The sequence below is a fragment of the Suncus etruscus genome, chromosome 6 (assembly GCF_024139225.1).
Source record: "Suncus etruscus isolate mSunEtr1 chromosome 6, mSunEtr1.pri.cur, whole genome shotgun sequence".
Lineage (NCBI taxonomy): Eukaryota > Metazoa > Chordata > Mammalia > Eulipotyphla > Soricidae > Suncus > Suncus etruscus.
In genome coordinates, this window is record NC_064853.1 from 130,016,651 (window position 1) to 130,043,130 (window position 26,480).

A 26,480-nucleotide genomic window follows, 5' to 3' on the forward strand; every position below is an offset into this window, starting at 1 on the left:
CAGATGGCAAATAAAAAATTTCTGTGCGATAAACCAAAAAAGGATGGGAGTGTTTGGTCCTGCCAAAGGATCTGAGTGATGTTTCTGAAGAGGGAAGTTCCCAGAGTCCCCCTTCTCTGAGATCAGACACCACAGTCACTTTTAACAAGACACGTTCCAATGCCTCGGGTGCTGAACTGTTTTTATTGTTCAGCAGTAGAAATTAATTAATGAAAGCCACGTTGGAGAAGAAAGATAATTTATTTTCAGTCATGGGAAATATCTAGTTGTCTCCTGGGAATGGGATTGCTAAGGAAAACAAATAAAATTGAATATGGTAGATTTATAAATTTAATTTATGCTTATAATTTAATTGAGTTGAAAGATAGCCAAGATGAAGCCTCTCCAATACACAACAATTTCAATAGCACTTGGTCAGTTTTTCTGTTTTAACCTGTTCAGAGATCCAACCTGGGCTCTCTAGGTCTACATTTTACAACCGGTCAAACTCACCGGTGCTATGTTTTGTGGATCCTATTAAGTAGATGCTATTTTTGTTATTAAAATGCAAAAATCCAAGGGCCGGAGTGGTGGCACAAGCTGTTGGGCGCCTGCTTTGCATGTGCTAGGATAGACCATGGTTCGATCTCCCAGCATCCCATATGGTCCCCCAAACCAGGAGCAAATTCTGAGAGCATATCCAGGAGTAACCCCTGAACATCACCAAAAACCAAAAACCGAAATAATAATAAGAATAAGAATAAGAAAATGAAAAAATCCTGATTAGAGTATTATCTACTTCCAGCACATTTATCTTCACTTTATTACTTCTGTTCATTTGGATCTTTACTCATTGCCTTCTTTTAGCTAATACTCATTTCATTAAATCAAAAATCAAAATAGCTTCTGAATGTCGCTAGGAATGAAGGAGAAATCTGGGGATCCATAAGGTAGTGTTCTGCCCAATTTGCAGGCTTTTCCAAAGCTTTGTGCCTATACATTTACTTATGCTAAGAACATCTCAGGTTTTCTATTATATGCGATTTCAAAGGAACTGGAAGCAGCATGTTCCTTCCTCACTGAAATATCAAAATGTTAGTTGATGCCCAAGGAACTTATAAAACCTTCGATTCAAGTGAGCAAAGAAGAACAAAATTTTCCACTATTCAAAGAACTTTAAGTCTCATTGTTCTTAGAGTTCTGTTTTGTTTTGTTTTAAAATTTCCTCATAAGACCTCTCTCTTCTGCCTTGACATCTCCAACTCCTTTGATATTCTCTATTTTGTTTTTACATCACAATGAAAATATACCTTTGAGGGGCCAGAGCAATAACACAGAGGCAGGGCATATACCTTGCATGCAGCCAACACAGGATGGACCCCAATTCAATGCCCGGCATCCCATATCGTCCCTGAGCCTGCCAGGGAGTGATTTCTGAGGGCAGAGTCAGGAGTAACCCCTGCGCACTGCTGGTGTAACCCCAAAACCAAAATAAATAAATAAATAAAATATACCTTCAAAATAATGGTTTTCTATTTCAAGATTTCAGGAGAGAATTCTTTATTCTTGCCACACTGTTTACACATTGTCATCTATTCACTGTGAAGAGGAGAAATTTGACAGTTGGACACAGATTGGTGATTGTCACTGAAAGGAAGCTGATGACCTGACCCTGCATATGCTCCCTTCCTTAACTTCTCCAATATCTCACCCTCCTCCATAGGGTCGGGGGACTAGAGGAGCCCCCTGCAATATGATCTTGGTTTGTTCTTTCAAGTGTGGACCAGGATTGAGCCCTCAACTGTGAAGCGAAGAGTCTGCTCGAGACATTATCCACATGGAAAATGTTTCCCTATCTGAATTCATTTCTCCCCAAGTCGCTGAGCACTGCCCTTCCTGGGGTGCTCCTCAGACTTGGATGACTGAGAGAGAAAGCTACATATAAGAAACAGCAAATCTGAAAATCCTCTCAAGTCCTGGCTTACTACTGCTCAGTTCCATGTCCCCAGCCATTGTGTGTGTCCTTTGTTGCATTCCTTCCTCACTGTGGCTGTCCAAGACACAGAGAGAAATCATAAAGGAACACAGGTCAGAGCCCTGCACCACAGTAGGATGAACCAGCTGAAAGTGACTTCCAAAGAGGAACACGAGATGAGAGCCTAATGTAGGTTTCTCTTTAGGCTTAGTGGTTCAGGAGCCTCAAAATGACTTTTATTATTTCTTTCTTAAAAAGAAATAGCTCTGATTCAATGTCACTATGTACCTAAAAAAATTACTGTGAAACATTTGTGATCCACTTTAGTCAAAATAAAAATTAAAAAAAAGAAACACGCATTTTACATAATTTATGCATCATCATTGTTTATGTACAGTTTCAGCAAGTTGCAAGTAAAATACGAGGGTGTCCAGAAAGGACTGTGGTTTATCTTAAGAGATGCTCCCAAACATTTTAATTAGTTAGATCTACAATGCTATTAAAGAGAGTATTAGTATGTAAATTAATTATGTTGTATTATAAACATCATAGAGCGCATTATATATTATAAAAGTGTAATATTACATACAAACTAACAAAAATTTGTTCAGATAATTAATTCATTATTTACTCCCATGTAGGTGTGAATTTATGAAAGATAAGATTGAACTAAACAACTCAGATAGCAATTTAGAGTCTACTCTACCTCCTAGTTATCTCAGTGGCCTGAAGAACATAGTTCAGAGAAACACAGCCATGTGGGAATCAAGCATGCAGTCAGAGTCTCATGAAATTCCTTGGAGACTGAGACATCAACTATGAATGAATTGTTGTATCATAGTACCATAGAAAGGTAGCATAGCCACATCTGTGAGCGTTAAGTTCTAAGATTAATGCATAAAATAAAAATGAGGGGGCTGGAGAGATAGTATAGCAGATAGAGTGTTTGCTTTGCATGCAGATGACCCAAGTTCAATCCTTAACAGCCATATGGTTCGCTAAGCACCTAATAGGAATGATCCCTGAGCACAAAGCCAAGTGTAAACCCTCAGTCCTGTAAAGCATGGCTCTAAAAAAAAAAATCGGTTATGGCCCAAAACATTTTTAAATGAATTCTCAGGCCCTTACGCCATAGGGTTTATGGTAGGGTTGCCAAGTTTAACCAATAAAATATACTTATACTAACGTTAAAAATGTTCACCTCGGTTTTGTGAATTAAAATGTAACCGAATACCCTGCCTTTTATCTGGCTGCCCTAATTCAGAGTACCTCCCCCACAAGGAGCAGAGTCAGGCATCTCTTGGAACAGTGCAACTGACTGTCCTTTGCTCTTCACGTGAGAACTAGGTGAAGAAAGCTAGCGGGAGACAGTCCCTGGACAGATGTGTCCTCACACACACACACACACACACACACACAGACACACACACACACACACAAATGTGGCAACTAGAGGGTTGTACGTGTGATACAAACCCCCAGGTATGCGGTAATACAGTACCTGAGAGCAGAGTTACTCTCCATGTCCTCTGATCTTTTGCTTCCTCTGGAACGTCTATTTAGTGAGGGGAAAAGACAACAGAACTCCAGTTTGTGCTTCGTTTGGGGGCAAGTCAAAATAAGCTCCTGCCACATTACGGGTGACACAATGAAGGAAAACCAATTAAAGATCAGAAAAAAAAATGCCAGAAATTACTTATGACCCCTCTCCCTCCCACATAGCTTCTAAAGATACTTGTGGGGTTTTTTGGAGGGGTCCCACACCCGGCAACACTCAGGGGTTACTTCTGGCTCTGCGCTCAAAAATCGCTCCTGGCAGGCATGGGGGACCATATGGGACCACTGTCGGTCCTGGATCGGCTGAGTGCAAGGCAAACGTTCTAACGCTGTGCTATTCTCCGGCCCCTAAAGAGACTTGTTTTTAACCTGAGACAGAGCCAGCTTTAAGAGCCTCCGTAGCACAGACAGTGATTTTCACCACTATAGAGTGACAGTTCCTTTTGGAGCCTTTGGACCATTCTAGTTCCATGCTCGGTGCAGTTTTGTCATGCAGAGAATGTGCCAGGATGAGCGTAGAGATCTCCACAAACCTCGTTTTCACAAACCAGGAACTTAAAAATAACATTGCATATTTGCATTCATCACCCTGACAACCTGCCATCAAAGGCAGGAATAGAATTTTAACATATATATCATGCAGATAGCAAATATCTACTCTTTGGTCCCAAGATAATAGATTACTGCAAAATCTATTACTATCTGCAAATAAGATAGAACAAAATATCTCCATATGGATATTCATTACTATTGTCGCTTGTTGCCAAAAAAATTCTCGATCCTTTGAAGCCAAATTACTGCAATTAAAGACTCATCCAAGCGTGGATAAAAAGCTATTAAAATTAATACAGTAGCTTTAGAATAATGTGAGAGCCCTAATTTGCTGGCTTTTCAGAATATTCAATTTATTTAAAATGCAAAATATTCATTATACATATATGTTTAAAAAGTCAGACGTAAAGCATATTTGTAAGGGCCAGAGCGATAACACAGCAGGTAGGGCGTTTGCTTTGCACACAGCCAACCCAGATTCAATCCCTCGCATCCCATATGGTCCTCCAAGCCTGCCAGTAGTCATTTCTGAGTGTAGAGCCAGGAGTAACCCCTGAGTGCCAACGGGTGTGACCCCAAAAAGCAATATATATATATTTGTGTCAGATTTCCTGTTTAATACAATTCTGTTTAGTTTAGCACAGTTAGTTTATTGTTGAAAAATCCACCATGGGTTTTCAGGAAATTTCCAACAATTGGGAAACTGCCACAATTGAGAAGCTTCATGGTGTCTTGTTCTAGCAGTGTCATTCTAAAGTTACAATATGTTACCCCTGCTACAGGCCTTGAAGCTGCTCCTAGTGAAGTGCTGATGAGGAAGAATCTTCCAGCAACTGAAGGAACTGAGTTTCCTGAAATGTAAGGAAGTTAAGTGATACTATGCTATCTACAGGAATATGGGGTTTTTTTCCCTCAGCAGTGGAACTACACAGTCAATTTTCAAGTGCTTTACAAGGGGATATATAAATATATGTAAAATATGATCATTTGTTGATTTGTTTTTCAAGAATGCTCTACTACCAATGCGTATGCAGCAAGCATCGGAATTGGATGGTGATTTAGGGGGTTGAGATTGTAGAGCTACTCCAGAACTTCTTGCTCAAATGCATCCCCAATATGCTGGCATCGGGAATGGAAATGTGGGTACAAGAATTAAGGAAGCAAGGGTACTTTGTTTTATCATTGCTTGATACTCAGCTCTCAAAATCCCTGAAGTTTGGACTGCTTTTGATATTCTATTTCTAATTTATAAAACATTTCTTCTTCCACCCTCCCACTTACTCTTCATTTGCTTCTCCCTTTCCCTGGTATTTGTGAAGACAGTTGATAAAATAGAGTTGAAAGCAGAACTAGGAGTGCCTTTCCTTGTGCTCACCCTTCACTTCTCTGCACCTCCCACGAATACAACACAGAGGAAGGAAGGGAAGTGGTACTGCTGCCTAAATTTTTTCTCAAATTCTCTCAAGAATTGTATGTCCTACATCTTAAGATCTATTCTTGGAGATGTTTGGAAGTAAATGGTGTCCTTGGTTGTATTGTTTTTCTATTAATTTGTGCATTTTATCACATATTTAAGAAATAGAACTGCTATAAGTGTTTCTCCTGCGGTAGTCATTTGAGAATTTTTTTTTACTATAAATCTCAGAATCAACTTGTCAAGTTCCACAAAACATACTGTTTGGGTGTGGATTTAGATTTGCCTTGGTTTGGTAACTCATTTTGAGGAACATTTGAAACAATATATATAGCTTTCTGGTTTGTGGGAACAGTCTACACCTCTCTCTTACTCCTCTTTTTCTTGTTGTCTTTAAATTAAATTTAAAATATTTCCTAATGAACTGTCTGTCTTTTTTATTTGTGAATTAAGTTTATTTTATCCATCAGATACACACCCAGAAGTTATTGGAGCCAGAAAGATGTGTATTTGAAAAATTTGTTTAGTTAGTTTTTGAGCCACACCCAGCAATGCTCAGGGGTAACTTCTGTCTCTGTACTCAGGAATCACTGCTAGCTAGTGCGGGGGACCATATTTGAGGTTCTGGGAATCAAACCCAAATCAGTTTGTATGAAGCAAGTGTCCTTCCTGCTATACTATCACTAAGGACCTGTACTTGAAATTTGCACAATGATGTTTAAATCTAGAAACTATAAATATATTCTTCCCGTTTTTCTATGTAGAAAAGTTTATCATCTGCTTGTAACCATGGAATTTTTCCATGTTTGCATCTTTTCACCTTTTTCCTACATTACAGTTTTCATCAACAATACAATGTTGAAAACTTTCCAATAACTATCTCTGACATCCTTTTTATCTTAAAGATATGTTTTAAGTATACCACTGTTAAAAATAATGCTTACAATATACAATTTGTAGATATTTCTTCTCAGGTTAAAATCTAACCTATATTTTTAGTTGTTAAATTTTTAACATCTGGTGGACGCTAAATTGCACTGGTCATATTTTCTTTGTTTATAAATGATCATTTTTGTCTCTTTGATGTGCTAATACAGCCAATTTTATTGATTGTACTATAAAGGTTATTTAGTCAAGGCTGGAGAGATGACTGAAGAAAATTAAAGCATATATGTGACAATATGGGAGGCCCATTCAACCCAAAGCATCACTGAGAACATCTCCAAAGTTCCAGGCCAAAGCCTCTGCCTGCCTATACCAGTTCAAGGTATGGGACAGAGAATTTTAAGTTTTAAAACCTATATTTTATCTTGAGCTTGAAACTAATTTTCTATTTTATTTCAATTTTAAATGTTATTATATGGCTATAAAAGTGTCATTGTTCATGGTGTCAGGAATAGTATCAAGCAAGAGTGTTACAGTTTTGATGTACAAAGTGAAGGCAGCTTCTCACTTTTAGTATTGTTGTATTATCTTTTTTCTAACTACTTTTTAATATTTACTTCAGAATTTTTACATCAATGTTTATGAGTATGTAATGCTTAAGTTTTCATTCTCTTCCTTCATATCATGATTTTATTAGTTTTACATAATTAAAATTGGAGTGGTAGTTCTTCTTTTTCTACTTTCTGGAGTTATCTGAGATCAGAGCCATCTGTTCATTGGACAATATTACAACTTGCCTGGAAAACCATCAGAACATTGTGAAATTTCTTGGTGGTAATGTATAAAATTTTAGATTTAATTTTGCTGTTGGTTAGAGGATTATGTAAATATTCCTTATATTGTTTCCTAAGAATTTGTTTATTCTCAAATTTACTGATTTAAAGTTCTTTGTGTAACCATCACATAATATATACTTAAATATTTCCATGTCTATGTCTTCCCCTTTTTATCTTTATCTTTTGGTTTTTTTTTCTTTTTTCCTAATTTTCTTTTTGTTTTGGAAGCCACACCCAGTGGTACCAAGGGATTACTTCTGGCTCTGTGCTCAGGATCATTCCTGGCAGTGCTCAGGAGACCATATAGGATGCCAGGAATCAAACTCAAAAAGAATCAGCCATATACAAATGCCCTACTGCTGTATAAAAGCTCCAACTCCTTTTTCAAATATTTTATCTTGCTTATTCATTCCTTCCTGTCTTTACCTGTTTGGTCTCAATAGAGGATTATTTTTATTTATTGGAGTTTTCAAGCAATACAATTTTAGCCTTCCAGGTTAACTTTGTTGTATCTATTTCATTTCACTAAGTTCTGTTCCATGTTTATTATTGCAGTAGAATTGTTTTGTTTATTCTTTATCTAATATATAACTTATAGTGTAGTCATATAATGTTTTAGCTTATTTAACTTATTGGCGTATGTCTTTTCGAAAGTAAATTTAGGAATAAATAAATTAAAATTATGTTAATAATATTTTTATTTAAACAACATGCTTACAAACATGATTATAGTTGGATTTCAGTCATAAAAAGAACAGTCACCCACTTTCACCAGTGCAATATTCACACCATCAATGCCCCCTATCTCCATTCTCCCCCACCCCCTACCTGTATTTAAGACAGACATTCTACTTCTCTCACTCATTAACATTGTGATGGTAGGTAGTGTGGGTTTTTTTTTTTAATCTAACAGCAGTCACCACTCTTTGTGGTAAGCCTAATGTCATGAGTCAGTCCTTCCAGCTCTCATCTCTGGGCATTATTAAAATAATGTTTTTTATTTCTCTTAAAACCCATAGATGAGTGAGACTATTCTGTATCTCTCTCTCTGACTTATTTCACTTATCATAATAGTTTCCATGCCCATCCATGCATATGAAAAATTCATGACTTCATCTCTCATGACATCTGCATAATATTTATTGTGTATATGTACCACGGTTTCTTTAACCATTCATCTGTTGAAGGGTATTTTGGTTTTTTCCAGATTCTGGCTATTGTAAATAGCATTGCAATGAACACAGGTGTGAGGAAGGTATTTTTCTACTGCGTTTCTGTGTTCCTAGGGTATATCCCTAGGAGTAGTATAGCAGGATCATATGGGAGCTCAATTTCCAGTTTTTTGAGGAATCACCATATTGTTTTCCATAAAGGCAGGAGTAGACAACATTCCTACCAGCAGTGAATGAGTGTTTCTTTCTTTCCACATCCCAGCCAGCACTCATTATTCTTATTCTTTGTGATGTGTGCCATGAGATGGTGGTATGAGATGGCACCTCATTGTTGTTTTGATTTGGGTGTCCATGATGATTAGTGATGTGGAGCATTTTTTTATGTGACCTTTGGCCATTTGTATTTCTTCTTTGAGAAATTGTTCATTTCTTCTCCCCATTTTTTGACGGGGTTAGATGTTTTTCCTTGTTAAGTTCTGTCAGTAACTTGTATATCTTAGATATTAGCCGCTTGTCTGATGGGTATTGGGTTAATAGTTTTTCCCATCCTATGGGTGACGTTTGTATTCGATGCACTATTTCCTTTGAGGTGCAGAAGCTTCTCAGCTTAATATAGCCCCATCTATTTATCTCTACTTCCATTTGTTTGGAGAGTGTTGTTTCCTCCTTGAAAATGCCTTTATTCTCAATGTCATGAAGTGTTTTACCTAAGTGTTGTTCTATATACCTTAAGGTTGAAGGCCTGATATCAAGGTCTTTAATCCTTTGGATTTGATTTTTGTGCATGGTGTTAGATGGAAGTCTAAATTTTCTATTTTGCAAGTGGCTGACCAATTGTCACAACATGACTTGTTGAAAAGGCTTTCCTTGCTCCATTTCATATTTCTTGCCCCTTTATCAAAGATTAGTTGATTGTATGTCTGGGGAACATTCTCTGAATACTCAAGTCTATTCCACTGATCTGAGGGTCTGTCTTTATTCCAGAACCATGCTGTTTTAATGACTATTGTTCGTAATACAATTTAAGTTGTGGAAGTGATGCCTCCCATATTCCTTTTTTGAAGGTTGCTCTAGCTATTCGCGTATGTTTATTGTTTCAAATGAGTTTCAGGTGTGATTGATCCACTTCTTTGAAGAATGTCATGGGTATATTTAGAGGGATTGCATTAAATCTGTACAATGTTTTTAGGGAATATTGACATTTTAATGATGTTAATCCTCTCAATCCATGAGCAGGGTATGTGTCTTCATTTCCATGTGTCCTACTTTATTTCTTAAAGCAGGCTTTTGTAGTTTTCTTTCGTATTTTAGTCAAGTTGACTCCAAGTTATTTGAGTCTGTATGGCATTAATGTGAATGGGGTTGTTTTATTAATGTCCATCTCTTACAAGAAGGTCATTGATTTTTCATGTTAATTTGTAGCCTGATAATTTGCTATATGAATCTATTGTTTCTTGAAGCTTTTTGGTAGAGTCTTTAGGATTTCCTAAATATAGTATCATGTCATCTGCAAACAGTGAGATCTTAACTTCTTCCTTTTCTATATGGATGCCCTTGATATATTTTTCTTGCCTGTATGCTATGGTAAGAACTTCCAAAACTATATTAAATAGGAGTAGTGAGAGAGGGCAGCCTTGTCTTGTACCTAATTTTAGAAGAAAGACTTTTAGTTTGTCTCCTTTGAGAATAATATTTGCCATTGGCTTGTGGTAGATGACCTTTACTATACTGAGAAAAGTTCCTTCCATTCCCATCTTGCTGAGAGTTTTTTTATCAAGAATGGGTGTTGGACCTTATCCAATGCTTTCTCTGCATCTATTGATATAATCATGTGGTTTTTATTTTTGTTGATATGGTGTATTATGTTGATTAACTTATGTATCATCTTTGTATTCCTGGAATAAAACCTACTTGGTCATAGTGTATGACCTTCTTGGTGAGGCATTGGATCCTATTTGTCAGGATTTTGTTGAGAATCTTTGCATGTATGTTCATCTGGATTATTGTTCTGTAGTTTTCTTTGCAGCATCTCTGTCTGGTTTGGTATCAGGTTGATGTTAGCTTCATAAAAATATTTGGGAGTGTTTCTGTTTCTTCAATGTCATGAAGAAGCCTGTAAAGGATTGGTAGAAGTTCCTCTTGAAAGGTTTGAAAGAATTTGTTAGTGAATTTATCTGGGCCTGGGCTTTTGTTTTTGGAAAAACTTTTGATGACCATTTTAATTTTCTCAGTAGTGATGGGTCTGTGTAGATATGCTAGATCATCCTGGTTTAACTATAAAAGATTATAAGAGCCCAAGAATTTATCCTTTTCTTCCAGGTTCTCATGTTTCATGGTGTAGAGTTTCTTAAAATAGTATCTGATTAACCTTTGAATCTCTGCAGTAACTGTAGTGATCTCCCACTTTTCATTTCTTATCCAGCTTATTAAGTTTCTCTCTCTAAATCTCTCTCTCTCTCTCTCGCTAGTGATTTACCAATCTTGTTTATTTTATTTAAGAAACCAAATTTTGCTTTTGAATTGTTTTCTGGATTTCTACTTCATTGATTTCTGCTCTAAGCTTTGTTATTTCCTTCTGTCTACTTATTTTTGGTTCCTTTTGTTGATCATTTTCTAATTAGAATAGCTATGCCTATAAGTTATTTATGTAGATCTCTTCTTCCTTATTGATGTGTGCTTGTAAAGCTATAAATTTTCCTCTTAGTACCGCTTTTGCTGTGTCCCATAAATTCTGATAATTTGTGTCTTCATTGTCATTTGTTTCCAGTAATGTTTTGATTTTGTCTTTGATTTCATCTCTGACCCACTGGTTGTTCCAAGAGTGAGAATTTTTCTTTCTGTCCCTATGTACTTCATTTATAATTACAGTGCCTTGTGATCTGAGAAGATAGTTTGTACCATTTCTATCCACTTGACTTTACGGGAATATGTTTTTTGGGCCAGCATATTAATTAATTAAAATTTAATTACTCATACATCACACATTTTAAAATATAGAATTTACATCCTACTCAAAAATATATCCCATTTTACTTTAAGATCTATTTTGTTGGGCTGAAGATATAGTACAGGAGTTAAGTACCAGCCTTGTATATGATTCAAACACTGGTACCACATTAGCCCCCCAAGCAATACCAGATATAATAGCTCACCACGGAACAAGGAATAAGTCCTGACCAACACTAGTTGTGGCCCAAAATACAAACCATGATCTGTTTTGTATTTTTTCTAAATGTTCAATCATAAAAATTTATTCTTGTTATTTTTTTTAAATTTCTGAGTTTTAATCAATTGAATTATGTTGAAACATTTTATCTGAATAGTGCCAATACTTTTTAAAAGTGTGAAGAATTAAGTTATGTCCTAACTACATGTTAAATGTTCAACTCATGCTCAGGAAAAAACTTATTCTCAAATTTATGTTATAATCATGTATTTCATTAACATTTTTTTCCTAAAACTTTATTGTTCTCTCTGACTTTTGGGCTACTGAACTCATCTATTTACTTCTAAGAAAGAATAAGAGTTAGATTTTCCATCAACGTTTTTATTAAATTCACTATGCTCTCTTCAAACTTCACTGTATTTTGTTTAATCAAAAACCTTCATAATTCAACTTCATTCTGAATTTCTCTCATTTCCTTCCAGACTATCCCTTGTATGTCTATGCTTCTAACAGCCTAGATTACTCAACAATTTTTGTTTCTTGTTTCAAGTGAAAGATAAAGAAGAAAATGAAAACTCTTAATTCCTAGAATTTGTTCATAGTATTTAATGGGAACTTACATGAAATATGATCCCTTGTTTATGAGTGAAACATTTGTCTGTTTGTACATATATATAAAGTCTGTATTGGTGGTTGGTATGGAAGGGGGGTGCAGATCAAACACTAATTTTTAAGATGGCAAAGGAAGTTTTCACAGACACTTTTGCTCATGTCATTTTATACTATTGATAATGTTTTTTATGATCAGATGTTGAATTCCTTTAGTCCTTTACTGTGTTTCCTCTTAAAATTCAGCAAGAACTGGAGACAGTCCAGAGGTTAAGGCACACAACTTAAACATGGTTGACGCAAGTTCTATCTCCAGGACCATCTAGGTTCCCTAAATGGGATTACAGGAGTGATCTCTGAGCACAAAGCCAGGAGTAAATCCAAACACAGTCGGGTATGATTTGGCCCCAATGCTTTTAGCATTGGAAGATTGGTTCTTATTCTGCTTCCTGTATAGAGAATAGTCAATCATAAAGTACCTAGACTGGGAGAAGCCATAAGATTTTAGGGCTGGTAAAGGAAGATTGCCTAAACCAGTTTAGGGCATAGTATTTTTTTTATTTTTTTATTGAAAACATTGTGCATTACAAGTCTACATAGTTGTATTTCAGGCATATAGTGACAGTAAATTAGGACCATTACCACCAGTATTGACCTCTCACCACCAAAGTTCCCAGTATGCATCCCATATCTTCACTCTTAGTTCCCTGGTCTACCGGTGTAATAGGTCCATTTTACATTTAGCTTATTGTATTTTGGGTCTCTTGGTTCTATTATTCTATTCTTTTGTCATTGACATTGGCTTGAGTATTTAGTTCTGACCTTTTTTTCCACCTAATGCACCTGAGACCTGGCTCCATCCTCTTTTTTTTTCTTTTCTCAATTTGTAGAAAAATATAGAAATATGAGGTAAAACAAAGTATTTTATGTCCCAAGGTATGACAAAAGCAAGATATTTATATCTAGAAAATATAAATAAAAAATTTAAAGGGGGTATGTTGGCAGGATTTTTTATTTTTGCATAACACAGCAAACAGTAAGGAAATTAGAAAGAAAATACCCTTAGCCTAAAAAAAAAAAAAAAAAAAAAAAAAACAGGCTGTCTCTACCCAGGAAGCATATTGTCATAAGACCAACTACAAGCTCTGACTCTGGTTATATTATTTTTCAACCCCAAGGTCTTTCTTCATGGTCCCAGGAAAAATTCTATGCAATTGCAGTTGTCACAGTCAGGCTTCTACAGTTAGAGATCTTGGTTTTTGCACAAATCCTATGTCAAAGCCAGCATTCATTAAATGACTTCTGATTTCATCTCACTGTTAGGTGGCAAGGCAGGGAAACCTTCCCTTAAAGCAAGTTGTTGCTGTTTTGTTTTCTAATCATCAGGGTGCCATATGAGCCCACCATGGAGCAACTACCAGGGTAGCAATAGGGCTTCCCCCCAGAGGGAGTTTGATTTCTGGTGTTGGTGCAGAAATCTGTGTAGAGCATATATTTTGCATAGCATGGTGACATAACTTTATTTCTGACAAAATGTGTGAACCTTTGTATCCAAAATCCTTTCCTGGATCACTGCCTATCTTGGGAAATGGAGGGCACTGAATCCCTCCTCTGCAGGCCCTAAGTTGATAGACCCTGACACGGTACTTTGATGCAGACCACAGTTATCTGCAGCTTCTCTTGTTCCATTTGTGACCATCAAAAAAAAAAAAGCCTTACATTTACTTTCTCCTGTGTCTCTTAGACACTAGCTATATGTGTCTGTCTCACACATTTGTAGTCAAATAATTTGCAACATTAATGTTAACTGGCTTTCTCAGGAGTGAGATATCACATTTGTGTGGGCAAGAAAAAACCCTTCAGGCATAGAGAGTTACCAGGAAGAACCTTAAAGATGAGTAATATTTTGATATGTCCAAATTGAGTAAGGGAATTCCAAAGAGCATGACAAAAATTGGTCTTATAAGATTGGCATTTTTTTCTAACCTTACTAACCATGAAAAGTAAACTAGAAGGATATGTAGTATAATTTTTTTTACCTTATTTAAACATCAGGATTACAGGATTGTTCATAATACAGATGGTTGGGGTTTTTTTTTCACATTTACAAAGTTGTTTATGATTGAATTTTAGTCAAATGTTAGTGTAAATTTTGACATTGCTATCTACATTTATGGGTGAAAATACTAAGTTAAGTCATTTAAATAATCCTGATAAATAAGATTTTAGTTAACCTAGAGTATTTAATTTATCTAAAATTTTTTGTTGTTTTGTTGTTGTTGTTGTTTGTTTTGGGGCCACACCCGGCAGTGCTCAGGGGTTATTCCTGACTTTGCCCTCAGAAATCACCACTATCTGGCTGGGGGACCATATGGGATGCCAGGAATTGAAATTATGGCAGAAATTATTCATTACCCCTCCCCTTTCTACATAACTTCTAAAGATACTTGTGGGTATTTTTTGTGGGGGGGGCACACCCGGCAGTGCTCAGGGGTTACTCCTGACTACACTCAGAAATCACCTCTACCAGCCTGGAGGACCATATGGGATGCCAGGCATCAAATCTGGAACTGTCCAAGGTTGGCAGCATGAAGGCAAATGCCCTACCGCTGTGCTATTGCTCCAGCCCCTAATTTGCCTGTTTAAATGTATATGTTAATACACTAATTTGCCAAAAGAATATCATTTCTAGCTGGGTCACTCAATATATTAATTACAAAACTCCCCAATAATTCTGAGTGAAATATTTCTCATACTAGCCTTTCAAATCTCATTCTTTTGATAAGATATGAAATATTATGAGTTTAAGCATTTTATGCATGAGAAACAAAGACATCTCAAGGTTCAACTTTACACATGGTTTTTTCCATCAAAGAAATGGATTTTGGAGAACTTTCTTTTACAGCCCAAATCTGCCAACAACTCTAATTGAGTTCTCTGAAGAAATACTTTGTCTGTGGCCTTTATGGGTGCACAGTCATGATCTGTGGGAAATGCTGATGTGTGAGGGGCAAAACAAAACACCCAAAAGTGTACTGTTTCAAAGTGGAAAGAGTGGGTCATGGACACAGCTATTAGCTGTTTACTCAAACCCATGTGAGAGTAAAGAGAGGCTGAACAAGAGATGCAGCCAGGAAGTATTAATGGATGGGATGAGGGCAGAGATGGGCCATTTAACTTTGTGGTGAATGGAGGACATGACATCCTTTCTGGCCTCCAGCCTCCGACTATGCATTTAGCACCTGCGCATTTATCCACCCACTCCAGCTTCTTCATTCAGTACCAACTGCATCAGCAACCACTTCCTTAGCACAAAGAGGCTTGGTTTCCATTCCGACAACTGTTTATCTGTTTCTCTGTTCTCTCAGCTCTGTGTTATGAGAAAATCCCATAATTACTTCAAGAGTCCTTTCACTTTAACTCAGTGAGTTGTTGGATGAAAAAGTTGTGCAGTGTGGGGCCAGAGCGAAAGCACAGCGGTAGGGTGTTTGCCTTGCAAGCAGCCAATCCAGGAAGGACTTGGGTTTGATTCCTGGCATCCCGTATGGTCCCCCAAACCTGCCAGAAGCGATTTCTGAGTGCAGAGCCCAGAATAATCCCTGAGCACCGCTGCCGGGTATGACCCAAAAGAAAAGAAAAAGAAGAAGAGAAAAGTTGTGAAATTTGTGTCTATCAGAGGTGTGCTGAAAGGACAGCAAATGGTGACTTTCTTATAGGAAGGGAATGAAAAGGTCATAGTGAGCATAGAGCTTTGGAATCTGTTTGTTATAAAACAGTGTTTTCAACATCCTGTCTCCTTTTATACTAACAGAGACCTTAAAACCACTTTCTCTTTTTACTAATGCATATTGACACCCTATTTACTAACATTGAGAAATTACTTCTTCATAGCTTACTGATATCCATCTCCAAATAAGAGAAGCTTTGCAGAGATGCAGGGTAAGAGTCAGAGAAAATGTCTCTTCCTCCAAGGTTGGCTTCACCATGGCAACCAGAGCTTCCTGTGACACATTCCCCAGATTCCTTCTCACCTCTCAGTGCCACCAGCCTTCTTGTAACAGACCTGAGAAACAGCACTGAACACTTGTAAAAAGTCCCATTTAAACCCAACTCAGTTCCTAAGCCTCTGCTGCCCTTTCTTTCTAGCGTCAATAATCAAGAGCTGACATTACTGAATGCTTAACTGGTCACTTTTGAACTTGGATATAGCTTTACATGATTGTCTCATTTAATAGCCAAGAAACTCTTAATAATATGCCTGTGATAAATGCTAGTAATCAGTAATATTCCTGTCTTCAATTTTTGAAATGGTAGTTCACTTTCTACTTTTTTAAAATAATTTCTATTGTGACCAACGTTAATTACAAGTCTTTCACAGTAATATTTAAGATACATAGTGTCATTGAACTAGGGGTATTCTCACCATGAGTGTTGTCCTCTCTCCAACCCTGTTCCTAGCATCCCCCTCTTTTACCCCCCAGATTGCTAGTATAACTGTTCCCCTCTGTGTATAGCTTGTTAAAGATTGGGTATCGATTCTGTTGTTGACTTTGGGTTTGGTGTTTAAGTCTGATCATTTTCTGAGGCAGAACAAGATGATTCAAATTATGTGGTTCTGTTTTAAAAATATAAAAAAAAGAAAAAAAAGAAAAAGAAAAACAAACAAATAAAACTGGGAAAAGTCCATCTAGAGGTTTTTACCTGTCCTCCATTTTTCCAAGAACTTTTCTTACACTTTTCAATTGTGTCTTTTTTCATTGTGCCTCAGTTTTAATGCATGAAAGAGGTTTATATTTGAGTCTTGGCCTTCTTGATCCCCCAAGCACAGCTGGAAGTGACACCAGCCCCCTGCACCTTGCCTTCTGTTCCTATAGCACCAAGTATAACCTGAAAACAAACTAAAAAGTAATAATAAATAGAAAAGTAAACCATTAATAGAATAGTAATTACCACTGGCTAGGGGAATAAGGAGGTGATGGCTGAAATGTTGAAACTCTCCTAAAATTTAGTATGGCATTTTCTTGGGATCTAACATGCAACCTAAGGGTTATAGAAAATGACCCTCTCACATGCTTAAACTTTTATAAAGGAATAACTCTCAAATGTTCTCATTACACACAAGATGCTTGTGTAAGATGAGAACAAGCAGTGTTGGCGGGGATGTGGAGAGAAAGGAACTCTTATCCACTGCTGGTGGGAATGCTGTCTAGTTCAACCTTTATGGAAAGCAATATGGAGATTCCTCCAAAAACTGGAAATCGAGCTCCCATACGACCCAGCTATACCACTCTACTCCTAGGAATATACCCTAGGAACACAAAAATACAATAAAAAACCCCTTCCTTACACCTATATTCATTGCAGCACTATTTATCATAGCAAGACTCTGGAAACAGCCAAGATACCCTTCAACAGATGAATGGCTAAAGAAACTGTGGTACATACACACAATGGAATATTATGCAGCTGTCAGGAGAGATGAAGTCATGAAATTTTCCTATACATGGATGTACATGGAATCTATTATGCTGAGTGAAATAAGTCAGAGAGAGAGACGCAGAATGGTCTCACTCATCTATGGGTTTTAAGAAAAATGAAAGACATTCTTGCAATAATAACTTTCAGACACAAAAGAGAAAAGAGCTGGAAGTTACAGCTCACCTCATGAAGCTCACCACAAACAGGGATGTGTTTAGTTAGAGAAATAACTACGTTTTGAACTATCCTAATAATGAGAATGTACAAGGGAAATAGAAAGCCTGTCTAGAGTACAAGCGGGGGAGGAAGGAGATTTGGGACATTGGTGATGGGAATGTTGCATTGGTGATGGATGGTGTTCTTTACATGACTGAAACCCAAACACAATCATGTATGAAATAAAGTTGTTTAAATAAAAAAAATTTAAAACAAAGATGATGCATTTTTCATTAGCTTATTTTGTTCAGTAGCTCTGTGGGAAGCAATTTATAGTGCATACTTGCAGCAAAACACATTCAGTTTGATTTGCTCATGATGCATCAAAAATGGAGATTAGGATCTTAATAGTAGCACTACTGTGGGATGAGAAATCTAGATTTCAAATAGCACAACCCTTTGCATCTTCTCTCCTTCTCTTAGAAATTCTCTGAGCATTTTTTTCTTGGCAGCCAACGAGTTAGATTGACTGACAGTTGACAGTTTTCTCTATATTGGGAAAAGTCTCAAGCATCAAAGAAAAAAGCTTCAGTCAATGCTCACCTATAAAACCTTACTTCTTGAAATATTCTCTCTCTTTCACTCACATTCTCCAAACCATCTTTCCATCTCTCATGTATAATATACATGAGAAGATACTTTTAGAAGTAGGCTTATTATTATTTACTTTACTTTTTGCGGCAACTTACTACTTTCACTATTTTTCACTTCTTTCTCGATTCAGAAATCGTGTCTCTGCATTAAATTTGAGAGCAAATTCTCCCTCAGTGCTCCAGGAAATGCACCAATGTATCCTGTATGCTTACATCTAGACATGGCCCTAGCCTGTAGAGTTGACACTGGAGGAAGTCACTCAGCAGACATACTCAGAAGATAAGTGCTATGAAAGAGATGTGTGAGGGGGAAAGATTGCAGGGGCTCTTCCTTTAGATTGAAGGCTGAAAGATGGGGTAACTGATCACCTGAAAACTGGAAAATGAAGAAAAAACACCAAAGGATCGAGAAAGATTCTTGCAGGAAAAGGCAGATTGGATGCAGTAATCAGAAGCGGCAGAGTCTGCTATTGTGGCTTGTTAGAAGAAACACTTATGTCCCTTAAAACTCTTGGAACTTTTGGTGGTGAGAGATGAACAGTATCCCAATTTATTAGGTGACATTAGACCCTATCAGGAGCTGAGGTCTATGAGACTAGAGAAGTGCCTTGGACCCAATGGCTGCATCTACAGAACTCATCAACATGCTTTTTCTTCAGACCCACTGATCTATCAGTTGGGATATGGGGAATCAATCAGAAGCTCAAATGCAGTCAGGCTCACACATGGGCATGGAGTCTCACATGGCTCTGATGCTATCTCCAAACCAGACCACATTAGGACTGAGCTCAGTTTTCTGACACCCAGCAGGTAGCACAAAGTTTGTTTAATTTGGGGACAGGAGCCCTGTGTTTGGTGGCCTGAAGTATCAAAGGTGGTGTTCAGTGGAGGTGGGCCTCTGAGTTTTTTCTAGTACCAAACAGGAGATACTATTTTGGGTCAGCATTTGAGAGCATTCCAGGAGCATCAAGAGAAGAAAAAATTGGGTGAGGTCACCACAGGAAACAGAGTCAGGCCATTCAGAAGCTTGACCAGGTTTTCTCTTTCATCTGTGGAACTGAATCACAGGGAAGCACCACATGGCTCTGTGAAGAATGTACTGGAAAAGGAGCATGACTGACACAGACACAGGGACAGCACTGGGAGGGCAGTAGAGGTGTCAGCTTCTGGGATTAAAATAGTGGACATAGAGTTGGTCACCTGCTGAGTTGGGAGCCCACCAGTGGAAAGTTCAGGACCATGGGAAAGAAAGTGATATATAAATGTAACTTAAGGAGTTCACAAAAGCTTAGGTTTTGTTTACATGGACTTTTCAAAAGATTTGTCTTATCTGATTGGATCCTCATGACAACACAACAGGATCAAGGTTATTATCGCTTCTCCAGAGGAAGAAAAGAAAGGAATCATCTGGGCAGTTATTAATCCTGTCATTGATCTACAGTGGAGCTAAATTCTGTCACACAGCAGAGCACCTTTCCCCTTGCCAATGTTCAACCCTCAATAAAAGCAGAGGGAATGAAGAGAGAACTCAGTAAAGTGCCCAAGTTCAAGCTTTGGTCACTCTCATCCATCATGCCTTCGGGTCCCAGCCAAATGCATCAAGTGACACCAAGTGACACAGAGCCATTCATCTGGCCACTGTGAGAAGCAGATGAGCAGCAGACAGATCTTACTGAAGTCTTCACCATATTTCAAATCTTGAAAAGACACCCTCTCATTTAGTTGTCACAATAGTTCCCTGGGATCCATTTGCTATTAATTGTTTTAGAGTGGAGCAAAGGAAATAAATGTCCTTTGCTATAGAGGTTAGAAGTAGCAGTGTAGAAAGCTGTGCTCTGGCTCCACTGGGGAACTCTGCATTTTCCTAGTAAGTATGGACACCTCCCCCCACTGTCTCCATCCCCACATTATAAGTGGAAGAAATTCAGACTGTCCAAAGAGTAGCATATCTGTGTGAGTTTTCTCAGGCCCTTCACAGCTGCTATGACCTGCCTTATTTTCCACCTGTGAAACAGAAACCTATCCAAGCATTATCTCCTAGTCCACCTCCTCACTTCGCTTCTCCTTCTGCCTACGTTCACTACCCAGAGTTTCAAGAGTCTATCCAGACAGTTAGGTGTTCCATCCCTGCCTCTCCTTTCCTCTTGTAACCTAAAAACCTCAGGAGCCCTAAGTTCTCCCTTGGTTTTGGAGGTGCTGGCTTCAGGAACCCAGTGCCTCAATAGTGTGGTAATTAACTCCTACTGCCAGCTCTCTCCCTGTGTTAAGGTGCTAAATTGCAGAGAGTGTTTATCATCTGTCAGGCTGACAGCCTCCTGCTGTCAGCTTTGATTTGCTAAATACCTGCAAAGGACTTGGTGACTGGGGCACCTGGTCTACAAGAGCAGCCTGCACCCTTGGGCTCCCAGACAAGTGAAGGAAAGGAAGCATCCCTGGAAGAATCAAGAGGAACCTTCATCAATCCTGAAAAGGTCAATGGAGGTGGGAGTACACCCTAATTCTGATGCACAGTTATGGGGTGCTTAGAACTGGGAGTCCAGATCTATGGTGAATATATCACCTTCAGAAATGACTTATCTGCCACCTCACACCAGGAGATCATAGACACCAGGACTCATCCAGTGTTGGGGAGCAAAGAAGAATTGCATTTGCCAGGTTCCTCCCTCATCTTTCTACCCTTTTTTTCTCTATCTGTTTCACAGTCAAAGCCTTAACTCTTTTTTTCTTTTTTAATATGGAACGCTTCATGAATTTGCATGTCATCCTTGTGCAGGGGCCATGCTAATCTTCTCTGTATCATTCCAATTTTAATATGTGTGCTGCCGAAGCGAGCACACCTTAACTCTTTTGAGGATTATAAGCATGATGGTGTCAAGGCTTCTGCCACATTTATTCAGCCAACCATATCTTCCCCTACAGGGGTAAAGAGAAGGTCCTTTAGGAGTGTTTGAGCTATGTAAGGAAGCAAACTGTCACTCAGTAAAATGCTCAATCACCTATCCAGCCAAATGTCATTTCCTTCAGTATTCCTATGATCTTTCCCTTTAAGGATGTGTCTTTTAAATTTCACAGATTTGGGGATGTTAAAGGTTTTATCTAGCATATACTCCTGTGTTTAACAAGCTCCATCCATTTAAATTAATTCTGGTTACTACTACAACCAAATTCTGTAACTTATTTTATACTGTCCTTTTTATTTTTTAGTTTTCAATAAGATGGCTATTTGTTTTTTTCCTTCACTCACCATCTCTCTTTTGCTCCTTTGTTATTTGTAGCTTCTTTCTATCTTCCTTAGTCTTTATTTTGTTTTGGCACCACACCCAATCACTCCAAGTGGGACTCAAAGTACTATTTGAGGTACCAAAAGCAAACCCTGGTCATCACCTGCAAGGCAAGTGTTTTAACTGCTATAATATTTCTCCAACCCCTCATCTCTATTCTTTTACTTTTAGTTCTTCTCATTGTTATAGTCACAGAGTTCGCTCCAACTTATATCATAAATATTTACCAAGAATTTGAGATTCATTGATAACAAAGTCCCCTGAGACTCTCCAAGTTCACTTTGAAAAGACATTGGTTCTAAAGGATGGTTTGCTTTTGTTCTTTATTATAAACAACAATGATTTCCTAGGGGAGTATCTTCAGGGCCATGCCTGGTTAATCGGGCCCTGGGGGGAGGGGGGGAGAAATTCCTCCCTATGCATCCAAAAACTAACTACAGAGGCACGCCTGGGCTCAGAACACTCCACATGCCAGGATTTCTGGGTGTGTTTGACTGGTATGTTGGGGGCTCTGGGCAGGACAGCTAGCCATAGGCCCCCTGGGCTGACCACTTAGTCCAGGGGACCAAGATCCCCCCCACACCAGGCAGGTCTTCAGGGCCACGCCTGGTTAATCGGGCCCTGGGGGGAGGGGTGAGAAATTCCTCCCTATGCATCCAAAAACTACAGACGAGCCCCCGCGCGTACTTCATGTATTGAGAGTATTCCTTATTCTCATGTTATGTTTTGCGTATCCAGAATGTTCATTTTGTATTCTGCCCTTTCCCACACCCCTACAAAGCTCTTTTTCACTCCTTAACTCTCTAACCCCCCCCAAACGTCACTAACCTACATTACTCTTTTTAACTTCAGTATTGTACTATCCTAATCACAGACCAAAGCCGTGCATTGTGTGTAAAATCGTTGGAATTGTTCTTATGGCCCCCATATGCGCCAATAACACCACGTAGCATTGCTCCTTTTTTGCATAGGCACATTAAAATGGGAAAATACTATACATACAAATAAGATCCTATCTAATAGAGATTGGAACACACAAATCATGTAGTGCAAAGGGACCTTACACCCTGAACATTGACATAACGACCTGGCACAGACCTCAGAAGAAAGGGCATTTTCCATTCACCCCTGAACCAGGGAAGCCATCCACGAAACATCCAGACTGGTCTATAACATCACCTGGAAGCAATCCTCTACCACGGAAGACCCTACACTGCTCAGACATCGACCTGCTCAAAAGAGACTTCCCTTAACACTGAGAAGACTTAACAACAACTACCTGCTTACAGGACAGGGCTCCCTGCATTGCCCTTTTAATTGTGAGGTGAAACGAGAGGATGCTCCACATCCTGACTTCAATATAGGATATGCAGATTCCAGGATCTTTAATACAGAAACATGATACCAACAACAGAGACTGTGTGAAAAATAAAAGTGTGTTGGCACTACAGACAATGTCTTGGATTGGACGATCTAGCTTGCCTGGAGCCTAGAGTTGGTCTTGTGCCAGGAATCTTCAGGGGTTGGGTCTCTTTGTATTTAGGCCAAGGTTATTTCTTTCCATGTCCCTCATATTTTGATGGGCCTATGCAAACAACAATCACCACTCTAACACCATTTTTACTGTGCTCCTTTGACTCTAATTCTTAAAAAGAACCCACTTAAGATTTGAGGTTAACTTAAGCTAATATGCATGTATATGGAAATGTAAAAAAGTACTATGCCTGTAATGTTTAAGGAGTTATGTAGGTTTTATGGCTTTAGATTGCCTTGTGTACTGTTAAGAAATATTATAATGTGTTACAATCTGGGGACTTGAGTGACAAAGTAATTGTATATGGATTCTGTATTATTTACCTTAATGTTCTTTGGCTGAAATTTCAAAGTTAAGGTATCAGCAAGGGGACTGCTGATAATTATGTTATGGGTGTTTGTCCTTCCACTGTAACTTTACTTTGTCCTCTTTCTTTGCATCCTTTCTCTCATAATTAAAAATAAAAAAATTTAAAAAAATTATGGTTTTACTACTGAGTTCTTTCAAACCTTAAAAGAAGACCCACTTCCAATACTTTTCAGGTTCTTTTACAAAATTGAAAAATAGGAATTTCTCAACCCTAACATTTTCTATGAGGCAATCATTGTCCTGATACTGAAAGCAAAGAAATCACCCCCCAAAAAATGAAAACTATAGATCTATATCCGTGATGAATCTAGAGGCAATGGATCCTGAACGAAGCATTAGCAAACTGAATCTAAGACATGTGTTTTAAGATTTTTCATGAAGAACCAACACATTTGGTTCCCCCAGGTGGGATGATGCAGCACAGTTTAAGAAGCTGTACTCTGGCACATTAGCTGACATGGGCCCCTAAGCTCAGAAGGCCTGAGTTTTGCACTTAAACCAATCCAGTCAGAAAACAAGGAGAGCTTACCCCAGGTATCTTTCATGTTCCATTTTTGCAGTGTAACTTGCAGATAGAGAACAGGCTGGGTAAGGACCTGGCCAACTGTGTGTGCTTCATGCAGGCATCTTTTATATTTTCTTCACAACGCTCACATCTCCTCAAGCATGTTCCAGAGACAGACCTGCCCTTTTGGTCCCTAGGCTATCACCATCATCTACATTTGTGTCTCATTCAATGGTACTAAACATAGACCTGCAAACGTTTTAGCAGAAGCCTCTCTTAGGGAAAAACAATAGTGGTTGTCAGCCCCACATTTTTCCTCTGAATATTCCTTTCTGGGATCTTTAGCAGCAGCCTGTAGAGCCCTCCTTTCATAGCTCCTCTTCCATGACCCTGGACCCTGAATGGGCAGCAGGGGGCACCTCACGACAGATGCTTCATCCCTGTTTGGGGGACATAGGACCTGTCTCCATGTCACCACGTGGATGAAAATAGGCTCAAGACTTATTTCAAAGCCAGAGAGGAGAAAGAGGGAGAGCTGGGGAGATGCTTCCAAAAGAGAGATGAGCAGGCCTCTGAACAGTCCAGAAACAACCTTGCCTTTTGAACCCAACCCCCCAAGAATCAAACCCCTGTTGTTTCTGTTCCTCATGAAACTTGGATTTTTATTCCACGTGCTATTTCTTTTTTCTGAATACTGTGGATTCAAAAGGAGGAATTGGAGCCCATCTCTTTCTCTCAAACCCCCTGCTTGGGTCCTAGTGTGTTTTTGAACCAAACAGACTAGTCTCATCCACTAACCTACCTTAAGGGTAGTGTGGTGTATGTCCTGGAGGTTCCCTTCTTTCTCCAGTAGGACCTGTTTAGATAAGACTAGCTGAAAGAGGCCATCACAGAAGCTGTCAGAGTGAGCAGGGCAAGCACTTTCCCCATGCTCGCTCAGAACCTGAAATGATGATTTCAGGCATAGCTCGCTCAGAACCTGAAATGATGATTTCAGGCATAGCTAGCTCTCTGATCTGTCCCTGCCTGCCTGCTGCTTGCAGCATCCCTCATGACTATTTTTGCTGTCCTGAAAAGTCCCAGTGACAATCCATCCCATAGAAAGGCTTCAGAAGGAACTCAGAGATGTGCCCCTAAAATTGCTGGGGGGGGTTGGCCCACAGGGAGCCTCAGCAGAGCTGCTCATCAATGGCTCATCCCTTACCCCTCTCCAAACATGGGTGCTCTCTTACTGACGAGAACAAAATAGTTCCTCTTGATCCACACCCTTCTTTTTCCTCTGTGACCCTTATGCCACCCCCAGAACAGCCCTTGCTCTTGACTATTAGAAATCAAACATTGCCCGGTGGTCAGTGGGCAGAATCGGGGCTTTGCAGTAGAACAGGTGGAACTTGAATGGCCAAATGCCATTTCCCTGAAAACAGGCTAGAGCAGGAGCTCTGTCTGCTCAAGCAACCTGGCTCCCCCTACTGAGAGGAGGTGGCTCTGCAGAAAGAAAACCGTGCAGTCTCCCCAGCTGCCAATTCTGCAAAATCAGGAAGTGTAGGATGTTTGCTGGTTAAACTCAAAGTGAGCCACTGAAGGCCCCAGCCGCCATATCCTTCTCAAGTCTCCTGCTCTCTCCCTTGCTCCAATCTGCAAGAAGAGGGAGATGCTGGGGTGAAGGGAACACTTAACAGCTTGACATAGCATGCTTCAAATTGGATCTGTCGCCCCTGTGAGCCTTGAGTTTGTTTGTTTGTTTTCACTTAGAAATTATCTCTTCTATAAATCTGCACCTTGCAAATGAGAAACTAAGATTCTCCTCCTTTTGGCTTGTTCTTCCTCAGCATCTGTGAAAAGAGGAAGGAGAGGAGCCAGAGAGTTAGCATGGAGAAGGACGGTGATTCAAATCCCAGCATCCCATATGGTCCCCTGAGTCTGTGTAAATTTCTGAGCATAGAGTAACCCCTAAAGTGCTGTTGAGTGTGACACCCTTCTCTCCCCAAAAAAGGAAGGAGAGATGAGTCAAATGAGTGCTGAGTGCCCTGATGCTGTCCGTTGTTTTAGAAAAGTTTGGGAAACACCACTAGATCTACTAGATCTACACAGCACACTCCATCGCATTCTTGTCCTGGCCCCTGTGTCTCCATTTCAGACACTGGGACTCTATGCAGAATGACCTGCAATGAAGGCCATTCAGGCTGAGTCCTGACAGTAGATTTCTGGACCCAGGACACACACATAAACCATGTGTTCAAGCAGCTCTAATATTCACTGGTCATATTCCTCCTTTCTTTTTTTTTTTGGGGGGGTGGGTTTGGGTCACACCTGGCAGCGCTCAGGGGCTACTCCTGGCTCTATGCTCAGAAATCGCTCC

At 39.0% G+C, this 26,480-nt stretch overlaps 1 protein-coding gene and 1 non-coding gene across 2 annotated transcripts in view; both read right to left on the reverse strand.

The window, feature by feature from the left end:
* The window catches only part of GABRA1 (gamma-aminobutyric acid type A receptor subunit alpha1), a 1,147,113-nt gene that overhangs the window by 657,506 nt on the left and 463,127 nt on the right, over nucleotides 1–26,480 (reverse strand). The gene's annotated exons all lie outside the window — the stretch shown is intronic.
* Nucleotides 21,161–21,267, reverse strand: LOC126012999 (U6 spliceosomal RNA). The gene has a single exon (XR_007497337.1). It is a non-coding gene; the product is annotated as a U6 spliceosomal RNA (small nuclear RNA).